Source organism: Vanessa cardui, chromosome 29 (genome assembly GCF_905220365.1).
Source record: "Vanessa cardui chromosome 29, ilVanCard2.1, whole genome shotgun sequence".
Lineage (NCBI taxonomy): Eukaryota > Metazoa > Arthropoda > Insecta > Lepidoptera > Nymphalidae > Vanessa > Vanessa cardui.
Window position 1 is genome coordinate 3933472 of NC_061151.1, and position 13618 is coordinate 3947089.

The following is a 13618-nucleotide window of genomic DNA, read 5'->3' on the forward strand; positions in this document are numbered from 1 at the left end:
TTAAGTTACTCTATATAACTGATAAATGTATAAATACAGAATAGTCTGTACCAATGGCACTAGGAGTAAACACATAAACAGATTTGACCTTGAAATGACGCGTTGCTATTGGTCGAAATCTTTGTTGATATCGGCCAAGTTGTCGGAGCCTTTGAAGGAAAATTAATTCGTCAATACACTATTGACGACCTCCGTGGTCGAGTAGTGTGTACACCGCTTTTCATGGGTACGTCACTCCGATGTCCCGGGTTCGATTCGATGTAGAAAAAAGTTCATTAGTTTTCTATGTTGTGTTAAGTCTGGGTGTTTATGGTTATCGTTACTTCTGATATTCCATAACACAAGTATGTGATGTCTAATATTTATTTATTACATATAAGCCTGATAATACTGTTTTATAAAGAAATAAATATTAGCCAAAACTTTTTGTAGTTGCACATTATACAGCAGAATTTGTACGGAATATTCAAATCTAAGATTTCTTTAACCTTACTCCTTGTGCCATTGGATTGGACTATTTTGATTTCTATAACAAATAAGACTTAAGCCGGCTTCCACATCGAATTAAAATTGTGTTATATTTAAGAAATCAAACCGATGTATCAAGATCTGTTTTGTATGTAAAATAATTCATCCGTATGTCACCATTTATTATTAAATAACTAATCTTTCTTATATTAGAAATGTGAAATATTTGATTCTGTTATTAATTTGTGTAGTATGTAAAGCCTACCTTTCAGTTAAAATTGTGGTGGGGAAGATAACACCTCCAAGGGATTAAGGGATGACTTTCATATTGAGGTATAAGGAACATGTTTTTGTGAAATTCTTTCATTATTACATTTTTTTAAGTAATATTTTATAATTACTATGTTCTATTTTAAATATGAGTGCATATCACGCGGGTAACATATCTTGATCTAAGTTTTATATACACATATATGTAATATGATTTTATTGTTGATTTGTAACAGATAAATATACTTGTATATATTATTGTATATCTTATATATTTATTTAGTTTCACAACAAAATACTGTGTTCAATAGATATTTTTAATTCGGTCTGATATTCTCAATTTAGTGCTTAAATTATTATTATTAATATAATAATTTAGTTTTTTTTTCAGATTGTTGTTTGTGATTTTAGTATACTTTTTTTATAATAAACTAGTATTCACACGCGGTTTCGCTCGCATTTTAGGGTGTTCCTCTTTTCAGTCAGACTCCTTGTAAGGGTTACTGATTATGGAAAAAGGAGATCACAGCATTAACTTTGCTTAGCTACCTGAGAATATAAAAGGACATTTGGATTTTACAATACTTTGTGTAATTAACGCTATTAACTTTGTAGCTGTATAGTTACAGCTATAATGTGAATTCATGTGTCAGACAAAAAAAAGTAGCCTATATCATTTCTTTCTCATCAAATTCGTATCAGCGATTTGGTTGTGAAAGAGCGACAGACAATCAGACAGAGCTACTTTCACATTTATAATATTAATATAGATAATCCGTCCTGACGTACCACCCCCCCCCCCCTTCTTCTCCTTGAAGCTGTTTACAAAAATATTTTCTTAATGAGTATCTTCACTGTGCTAAGATGACAAGTCAATCAAACCTATACAACAGCAACAACAACAACAGCCTGTAAATTCCCACTGCTGGGCTAAAGGCCTTCTCTCCCTTTGAGGAGAAGGTTTGGAACATATTCCACCACGCTGTTCCAATGCGGGTTGGTGGAATGCACATGTGGCAGAATTTCTATGAAATTTGTCACATGCAGGTTTCCTCACGATGTTTTCCTTCACCGCTGAGCACGAGATGAATTATAAAGACAAATTAAGCGCATGAATCAGCGGTGCTTGCCTGGGTTTGAACCCGCAATCATCGGTTAAGATGCACGCGTTCTAACCACTGGGCCATCTCGACTCTTTCATCAATCAAACCTATACTTACGTGGATCTCGTTAAGAGTTCGTTGTATTTCCCTTTTTATATATAGATTTATTTTTAATCTGTCTGTATTTATGATGATAACAATACAAAACTTACAACAATACAAGTATTTTTGTTATCAGAATTTTCTTTGCTACCCAACTTCGCACGGTTACTTGATATGGATCATTATATTATGACCGAATTACATAAAATCGTTATAAATTGTTGTTCTGATATATAACCTATATAACTGTAAAATTTCATACAAATCCGTTCAGTAGTTTTATCGTGAAAGAGTAACATACATACATACATTCTCACAATTTTTTTCGCATTTATAATGTAAGTTGGATTCAACTAGATTCTTACTTCTGTGTAAACTTATTTCAATGCGGATGAATTTATTATATATAAATGTTTTAATATAAATATAATTGCAGCTTTATATGATACTTTTAAATAATTATATTTTGTTTACAATTTTATTTTAAGTTCTGTAAATATAAGAATATTTAAAAGAATACAATATTAAATATAAATTAGTGATGTTTTGTGTTTTTATTTTGTCTGTTATTTCCAAATGTTCTTTATTCAAATAATTTCATTAATTTAATGGTTTAAAAGGTCCTCTGATGGTAGGTGGTCATCTGATGGTAGGTGGTCACTATCGTCTATAATATTGGCCCTGTAAGATATATTAAAGATTCCTTACTATGCTCCACTAATTAATCTGCTAACTAGATCAAGCTATGTTACTGGCAACATTAAAAAATAGAAGACATATTTCGTGTTTTGCCAATAATTTGTCTATTAAGGCATATGTTAGGAGAGTGACCTTAGCCTTCAATACGGTGTTATGACATTTGATTCTATATCATAATTTATATCACATTACTATTGCATATTATTAATATAGCAGGGGCTATTGAATTTATAGTAAAGAAACACTGATAATTTTAGAAGTTTCTATCGTGATGCCGAAAATAAACAAATTCAGTAGTATAGTTAGTACCAATATTGCACCCGTGTGAAGCCAGCTCGCTAGTATTCACTAAAACATTTTATTCATAAATAATTCTTACATTATCATATTAATAAACATAAAATACTAGTAATGACTTAAACTTTTCTCCAGTTAAACAATTTCAATATTAAATATATCAACTTAGATTAGTTTAAGATATTACTTCTGTCAGGCGTCCTGAGTAATTTCATAGTATTACCTATATAGAATACATTTGTATATACATAGTAAGTACTATAATATAATATTAATATTTTTTATCACAGTGAGAGGTAGAGCTGTGCCTGCGTCTAGAATAGTAAACGTTGTTTGGATAAAATCAGTTTTGAATGACGCTAATATCAACGCAGATCAAGTGTCACTGACAACAGCAGTGACATCCCTTAATTACTATAGCCCGTATAGTCCAGGAATTTTAGCACCAAAAATCGATCCGCTCTAAATAAAATTCTTCTACGTGATTTGTCGATTGGATTATGTCGGAGGGTAGTATAAAACTGAGTTTCTGTCGCCCGAAACTGCGAGCGTTAGCCACCATCTTGGAAAACGTTTTTTTGCATATATCTCGGAAACGGTAAGTTTTACGTTGAAAACCGAAGAGATATTTTTTGTAGAGAAGAAAATTTTTTATACCAAACTTTTGATATTTTCCGATATATTTAAGTAAACAAAAAAATATGTTTTTGTAGAGTAACTCAATAACTTTTGGAGATACGAAAAATATGTTTGAATTAAAGTTGGAGAGCATGAAATTTCCTACATATTTTGCATAAAATTTTTCTTGTAAAATGATTAGTTGCTGACTTATAGCGCAATAAAAGATCATGAAAGTCATATACTTGGCGGGCACCCTCCAACATAATCCAATCGAAAAATCACGTAGAAGGATTTTATGCAGAGCGGATATCTAAAAATCTTGGACTAGTATACGACATGCATACATTTTAAAATTACTGTATTTTATAAGTCATAAAACAATAATGATGGCATTACATAAGACATAAGTTAACAATGTAAACTTTACGCGCCATTGTTATTTACATGTAAAACAGAAATTTCAATGCATATTCTATGACATTTAAATAAATTAAAACTTATTAATAATTAGTTACTTGGTGGTACGATTGTGCGAGCTCGTTTGGGTGGGTTAGTATTGTTGTGTTCCGGTTTGAAGGTTGAGTGAGCCAGTGTAACTATACCTTAACATCTTAGCTCCCTAGGCTTAAGGAATGGTAATTATTTCCTACGTCTATGGGCGATGGTGACCACTTACCACCAGGTGGTAGACCTGTGACAGTGGCGTTTGCTTGTGACGGAGTGTGTATGTTAAATTTCATAATGTTCCGTTAACTGGTTACCACTTTACCACGTTTACCACGTTTTTTCTTTTGGTTGGCGGACGGGCATATGGGCCGCCTTATGGTAAGTGGTTATCTATACAAATGTGGCAGAATTTCTATGAAATTAGACACATGCAGGTTTCCTCACGATGTTTTCCTTCGCGTCTAGCACGAGATGAATTATAAACACATAGTAAGCACATATATAGTGATGCTTGCTTGGGGTTGAACCCTCAATCATCGGTTAAGTTCGTTCTAACAAATGGCCCATTTAATCTCATTCGTATTACACAGAGTCGGATTTGAAGGTCTGGAGGCCCCCGGGCCACAAAGCAGTGGGGGCCCTAGACAAATAGAAGCGTGAACAACCTAATAATTATATTATCATGAATTAATTACTTTTTTATTTCAATCACTAAGCTATGATTTATTTACTTGTATCGGTAACTTTTAAAATATTAAATAATAACATTATTATAATTTGGCTATATCTCGGTATTTGTTAACTTGCTGAAAACTGTGGCCCCCACTGTGCCCTGGGGCCTCCACATTGGAGGCCCCAGGGCAGTTGCCCCGGTTGCCCTCCCCTAAATATGGCCCTGGTATTACATGTATAAAATAAAAATAAAAACGCAGTAGAAACGCAATAAGAACGCAAACGATTGGAATTTATTACTTTCAAATATGAAGTCCTTGCCACTCTTCCTACATTTACGTAACAACATCTATTTCTTTTATTTGTTTTAACGATATTCGCAAATGCGTAATAAATATCCTTAAAAGTATTAAGCAATTGTAAATAACAATTATTTTATTGTAAAAATAAAACAGTCAACCTGTTTTCGTTGACGCTCGGATTATTTAAAACAATCATATTTAATGAACGTATTAATTGTGTATTAATATATTTTTTTTATTATTCGGTAATAATACAGATAATAAAAAAAACATGGCTGTATTCTTGCTTAAGGTGAGTGACCTAGTAATGATTAAGAACATTACAAATGGTGTTCGGGAATAGTACACTAAACACAATAGTTATGATTTATTTAAGAGAGTCAAGATGGCCCAGTGTTTAGAACGTGAATCTTAACCGATGATTTCGGGTTCAAACCCAAGCAAGCACCACTGTATCATGTGCTTGGTCTGTGTTTATAATTCATCTCGTGCTCGAAGGAAAACATCGTGAGGAAACCTGTTAATTTCAACATTTCATGTCCTAATTCTTCGTCCTTAGAAAGCAGCGTTGAGGAATATGCTCCGAACCTCCTCAAAGGGAGAGTAGGCCTTAGCCCAGCAGTGGGGAATATACAGGCTGTTAATGTTGTTGTTGTTGTATCTTTATTCACATACCAAGACACAGTCCTTCACGTTGAATCTTTCATTAGTGTGAGTGATACTCGTACTTACAAAATGTTTTAGTGTGCGTGCAACGACTAAGAGAGACAGCGATACAATTTTTGGTAAATTCTCTTTATTAAAACTAGTAGTCGCCCGTGGCTTCGCTCGCGTTTTCGGGTATTGGTTTTCTTATATTAAGCAAAAAAGTAGCCTATGTCCTTTATTGGAGTTTGAAGTTTGCTGCATAGAAAATTTCATAAAAATCGGTTGTTTTGGTAGTGAAAGAGCGATATATAGACAGACAGATAGAGTTACTTTCACATTTATAACTTGGTGGTAGGGTTTTTTGCAAGTCCGCCTGGGTAGGTACTACCCACTCATCAGTTATTCTACCTCAAATAACAGTACTATGTATTGTTGTGTACAGGCACAACGGACATAACATCTTAGTTCCCAAATTTGGTGGCGCATTGACGATGTAAGGTATAGTTAATATTTCCTACAGCGTCATTGTCTATGGGTGATGGTGACCACTTACCATCAGGTGGCCCATATGCTCGTCCGCCGATCTATACCATAAAAGAAATATATAGATTATCATGACACCTATATGCTTACTGTTGACTGCCTGTAGTTCACAATCTAAAAATGTGTGTGTGTGTGTGTGTTTGTATCAATAGAAGACTGGCTCAAAATTTTAGTAAAATATTTAAAGATGTGAACATATTTGCTGCAAGCTCTACAATTTGACACTCTAGTTCACAATCATTACAATTATATTTTTAATTCAATGAACTTTCGACTTTTTGCTATTTGCAGTTACGTCTAAATTTGATTGAACTTTTTCCTGTAACTATGATTGCGAATTGGGAGATCAAAATCTCGTTTCCTAGATGTTTTTTGACCCGAGGATCTAATTAAGACTGCGCAAAAAATAGTTTTTACTCAACTATGTACATTTGTGGTAAAATTAAATCATATTTATTATTCTTATTTTTGAAAGATTTGGTCTTCAACCTCTAGCTTATTCAACTCGCTGGTAAATCCGTCAGGAAACCTCCACCAATAACCTATCAATATGAAAACAATCCCTTTTTATCTATATTAATTAAAGTAATTTGTCTGTCGCTTTATTAGTCAAAACAGTCGAACGAATTTAGTAAAATTTTGTATAAAGGACATAGGCTTTTTTATGATATAGATTGGCGGACGAGCATATTGGCCACCTTATGGTAATTGGTCACCATCACCCATAGACAATGACGCTGTAAGAAACATTAACTATTCCTATCATCAATGTGCCACCAACCTTGGGAACTAAGATGTTATATCCCTTGTGCCTGTAGTTACACTGTCTCACCCTTCAAACCGGAACACAACAATAACGAGTACTGTTATTTGGCAGTAGAACAACTGATGATTGGTTGATACCTTCCCAGACGGGCTTGCACAAAGCCCTACCACCAAGTGAAAACTAAAATTATATTAATATTTAGAAGACAAATCACATGAACTGAAGAAGAAGTGACATCTGCTGGGCTAAAAGCATCTTTGAGGATACGATCTGGTTCTTGTCATGTCATGTGTGTATGGCCATGATATGAGGAGGAATGAAGACCATGTTGTGATGAAGGTCTTGAGAATGGACGTGGATGGATGTAGAGGAAGAGGAGCAAAGAAATGATGGATGGATTGTGTGAAAGACGATATGGTTAGAAAGAATGTTACTTGTGAGATGACGTCTGACAGAGAAGTATGGAAGACATGTACTGACTGTGCCCTAATCCCAATTAAATTGGGATTAGGGCACATGTGTCCACTGCGGGTTGGTTTAACATTAGGCGAAATGTTGTCCTACATTATATAGGTTTCCTCACATTTCCAAATTAAATCAAATCAATTTTATTCAAGTAAACTTCACAATGAAGCATTTTTGAATTTGAAAAAAGAAAAGAAACTCACATAGTTGCTCTTTTTAAATAAACAGATTTACAACGCTATTTTTTACAATAATTAGTGTCCTGTTATGGTCAATTTAGCCCCGCCGTTACCGAGATGAATTATACCGACAAAAATAAGCTAAGCAAAATTTCACCTAGCTTATGTTAATATAATTTACAAAACCTATATACTTTTAGCATACAATGTAATTAGTATTAAAACATAATAAAGAACTCAATATTTATAATATACGACACTACTAGGCGTTATAATATTTGTAATTATAACATGATATATATAGTTTAATTACCACGTTAATTATATATTCAAATATAAAAACAACTGTTACAAATCTGTTTTAATAAAGAGAGCTACAGTTACTTTTTATTTTATAAAAAAGATTTTATGCAGAAACAAGAATAATTTTGAAATTAAATTAAAACTATTTTTATTTAAATGCCTTATATACACGAGTATTCGTTTATATAATAATATATGTAAGGAATTTAATTAATAATGAACACAATGTGCAAATATACAGTCAGAGTAATTAAACCTTCGTCAGTTTTCAAATTAATTCCTTTATCAAGTCTTAAGCTCTTAGTACCTTTTGAATCTAAACATCAAATCATTGCGACGTAATATGTCATTCTAGATCGGTAAAGCAGATTATCGCTCGTACTGAGCACACGAAAATAGATCTTAAGATGACGAACCTTTTCTCACACCGACTGTATAACACAATTATGTAAAATAGCAATAAAGCAAAAACAGCGCTTCGAAAGTACATAAAGGTTGAACGATTATTTTTTTAAAATTAAATAATATGTAGAAACTCGCAGTTGTCCTTGCCTTTTTTACTTTTTAGCTTCAGTTAGGTGTACAATCAATCAATCAATCAAAAAAAACTTTATTCAAGTAGGCTTTTACAAGCACTTTTGAATCGTCGTTTAACAATTAAGTGAAAATACCACCGGTTGGGAAAGTAGATTAGAGGCAAGAAACTCAGTAGTTACTCTTTTTGAACATTTACAAAATACAGTCATATTAGTTAAATACAATTATATATGTATGTACTTACAATTTTCTCATTAACTAAACATCAGCAGATTTGGAGACTTCCTTCTGGAAATTGACCAAGTCAAGATTATGGACACAGCTATGATAATCTTAGGATCAGCTTTATCGCAAGCCACCTGGTCTTGCTCCGCGTTTGATCAGAGAAAGTTGAGGAAACCTACATTTGTCTAATTACGACAGTATTTTGGCACATGTGAATCCACCAACTCGATTGGAGGAGCTAAGAGGAATATGATCCTACCCTTCTCCTCAAAAGGAGGGGAGGCTTCGGGACCAGGAGTGAGAAATTTACAGCCTGTTACTATCGTATGATAGAAGACTATGTAATTAATGTGTGGTACTTACCAAGGTGGGCTTGAGCCTATCACAAAGTAAATGGTTTTTAGTCCGTGAATACATATTCAATATGAGATAGCTCAGTGGTTATAACGCGTGCATTTTAGCCGATGATTTCGGGTTCAAACCCAGGCAAGCACCACTATGTATATGTGCTTAATTGGTGTTTATTATTCATCTCGTGCTCGGCGGTGAAGGAAAACATCGTGAGGAAACCTGCATGTGTGTTTCATCTAAATTCTGCGACATTTGCATTCCATCCATCCAATTTTTACCATAATAAAAAAATATGATAACAATTGCTTATAATACTGAAGCGATATATACAACAACAGCCTGTAAATTCCCACTGCTGGGCTAAAGGCCTCCTCTCCTCCTCTCTCTTTGAGGAGAAGGTTTGGAACACATTCCACCACGCTGTTCCAATGCGGGTTGGTGGAATACACATGTGGCAGAATTTCTATGAAATTTGTCACATGCAGGTTTCCTCAAGATGTTTTCCTTCACCGCTGAGCACGAGATGAATTATAAAGACAAATTAAGCACATGAATCAGCGGTGCTTGCCTGGGTTTGAAACCGCTATCATCGTCTAAAATGAACACCTTCTAACCACTGGGCCATATCGACGTATAAAAATCTTTAATCAGACTTTTAAAAATAGCGATTGATAGAGTTTTCATTATACCTAAAGAGAATTCCAAAGTAGAGAAGCTTCAACAGTAAAGGATTTAGAATAGTAAGAAGATAAGGGGGGGGGGCGGCCGTTAGGCTGCAGAGAACTGAAGGAAGTAGCTGGATTTAAAAGAATTGAATACAGTTTTTAGTTTGAGAAGACTTAAAATATCAATGTCAATGCGATTTAAAAGTCACTTGAGTTTTTTTAAGAAATTAGGAGACATGATCATATTTGCGTTACCCAAATATGACCTGTATATATATGTGTGTAGGTTTTATAATCGCTCAGTTTAATTGCTTTACTTAAGCTTTTTTTAGGGACAAGCAAATGGGTCACCTGATGATAAGTGGTCACCACCGACCATAGATAATGTAACTTGCGTTACCAATGCGCCACCAACCTTGGGAACTAAGATTTTATGTTCCTTGTGCCTGTACTTACACTGGCTCATTCACCCTTCAAACCGGAACACAACAATACTGAATACTGTTGTTTAAAAGAATATCTGATGAGTGGGTGGTACCCACCTACGGACTTGTACAAAGCCATACCACCAAGGAAAATGGAATGAAAGCCTCTCAAAGTAATCGGCTTTGATATGTTATAGTTATGATACAGAAACAAGAATAGTATTGAGATTTTTTATCCAAAACTATGAGAAGATCTGTTTTTTTATTAAGTAGTTATTGTTTGAAATTATTTTCATCATCTAGCAGCATATATTTGTCCACTGCTGGACATAGGCCTCTCCAAATGCACGCCACTGTGGTATTTCTCCAGCTACTCGCATCCAGCTCCTGCCTGCTTTCGTAAATCGTCACTCCACCGTAACTCAGGACGTCCTATACTACTAATTATTTTAGTTCACACGAATTTTGTAATCACAATCTTGTCCCTATCTTATCGTTTATTTATTCTCAAAGCGTGTTGTCTTATTTTTCGTCTCTTAATTAATAAATAATACAACGAAAACAACTTCGTTCCAAATGAATATCCTCTTTTTTATTTCGTCTCAAGATATTATCATCAGACAAATCCAAAGTTTCTCGGTGTCTGGAATCCAGCCGTATCCTGCCGTTTTGCCAAACACCATTTATTGTTCCATTGTCGTAAGTCCAGCCCTTGCTTTTTCTTCAACGATCAGCGCTCCTTACTAACTAGTGAAGTAGAAAACTCGATTTTTGATAGTATCGTTAGCTCCCTGTAAGCAATGCTATTGATTTTGGACAATCTACAGCCAGACTTTTTTTATATCAAAGAAAAGAATTATTATCAACAACAGCAACAGCGCTTGTACAAATCGTATTAATTATTTTAAAAACGAATGGTTATTGCAATAATGATAGTACTGACATGTAACGATACTATCGATAGACAATCGATACTGATTATTACACTGTAATTGTCTCTAGACAATATCTTTTAAAGTGGAATGGTTTTTGCAAATCTATCGTTAATATCGATAGACAAGTGACGATACTATCGTACTAGATAATCGATAGTGTTGATAATACTGTAATTGTTGTTAGAGAATAGATTGTCTATTGATATTAGACTAAAACACAACTATTGCTGACACTCATTACGAGCATTAATAATAAATATAAAACAACATCACATACATTACTTTGATCCCAAAGTAAGTAATTAAAGCACTTGTGCTATGGAAAATCAGAAGTAACGTACCACAAAAACCCAGACCCAAGACAACATAGAAAACTAATGATAATCTACATCGACTCGACCGGAAATCGAACCCGGGACTTCAGAGTGGCGTACCCGGGAAAACCGGTGTACACACCACTCGACCACGGAGGTCGTCAATTATTTGCGTTTCATATATATTTAAGGTTTAGGTATCGAAATAAATATACACGCTTGTTACCTTATAAGTTGACAAAAGTAAACCTATTTCGTAAGCCTTTCACTCGTAAGGTTTTTCCCTTGAAGGGATTCCCGTCGCATTCCGTCCGTGTAATGAAACGATATATGTTCATGTGTTTTTATTTTACTTATTATTACTTTAAGCGCGTTGTGACTAGAAGTTTGTGGAGCGGAATTACGTCAAAATACTATAAGTCGCTTCAATATAGCTTAATATATACTTACAATACGACACAACTTAGATGTAGCATCGGCAAAATTAATTAAATTAAAGCAGCGTGGTGGAATATGCTCCTAATATTATCCTCGAAGGGAGAGGAGGCTATTGTATAATAAATAAAAAATACATTGGTAAAAACGCATATTATTCGATACAAGATTTTATAGATGATAAAAAAGCGTGGAGTTAATACCTTTTGACTTCCAAGCAGGATTTATTAATTTAAATAATTGTGTTTAACTAACTCGACTTTGTATGTTGAAAAAGAATAACTACTGAGTTTCTTGCCGGTTCTTCTCGGTAGAATCTACTTTCCAAGCCGGCGATAGCTTCATTTACCTAATTGTAAAATGATGATTCAAAAGTGCTTGTAAAAGCCTACTTAAATAAAGTTTATTTTGATTTTGATTTCTATGATGGCAGACTATGTGGTGAGCGGGTGGCACCCAAGTGGGCTTGAGCCTATCACCAAGTAGTATTTAGTCCGTGAATACATATTCGATTATGTAAATACGAAGGTTTCTCTATCTCTAGATATGTATAAAAATAAGTTAAATACTGGCTTAATAATATCATCTTAGAATAGGATTTCAATTCGACACGATCATTACTGTTATTGTGTTCTAGATAGTCAATTTTCATTTCTTAAAATAGAACGTTTAAAAATAATTAGAATTTATTTAAATAAATTTTTAACAGAAAATAAAACCAATCATATCATGATCATTAGGATTAGGCTTGAAATAATGCAATAATTGTACAATGATTCTCATTCAAGGCGATGGCGAAATAGATCGAACGGTGAAGCACAGGATTAACACAAAAGTAAAAGTAACATTAAGAAGAGGGTTTGGAACATATTCCACCCCGCTGTTCCAATGCGGATTGGTGGAATGCACATGTGGCTGAATTACGACGAAATTAGACACATGTAGGTTGGGCCCACTGAGCCATATCTGCTTGGTAAATTTGTATAAGGTCTATTTATCTCAAAGTAACGCTGTTAAATTATAATCTTCGTATTTTAATAGAAAACAGGTTATTAACATATTCTAATTTTTTAATAAAAAACTGACCTCTATTTTAAATTGATCCAAATGCAAAATATATGCTCGCAAAAACAAAAATATCCAAATCGGTTTATAAATGACGTAGGTCTAAACTAATTCAAATAAAAAAAAAACGGTTAAGTGCGAGTAGGATTCGCGCGAAGATTTCCGTACCATCTATAGAAACGCCAGAAAACTCATGTCTTTTGTATGGGAGCCCACTTAATATTTTTTTAAAAAAACATGTTTTTTAGTATTTGTTGTTATATCGACTACAATAATACATAATCGGTGAAAATTTGAGCTGGAATAGCCCAGTGTTTAGACCAAGGGCATCTTAACCGATGATTGTGAGTTCAAACCCAGGCAAGCACTACTGAATATTTATGTGCTTAATTTGTGTTTATAATTCATCTCGTGCTCGGCGACGGGGGAAAACATCGTGAGCAAATCTGTATGTGACTAATTTCAACGAAGTTCGACCACATAGCCTTAAACCAGCAGTGGGAAATTTACAGGCTGATGATGTTAATAATTTTGAAAAATTCAACTTCCTAAATCATTGTTAATGAGATACAGCCTGGTAAACAGACGAACACCAGAGTCTAATTAATAGGATTTCGATATGGAACCCTAAAACACAAATACGAGCGATTTAGAAACGTCCTTATATTTTAAGAAGTCGATTTAAAATAGACTTCATTCAAATATTACATAATTATATATTATATATGTGTGTTATTTACAGGTTATTTTAAAAGTCACGCTTTTGGTTATATATTTTTTG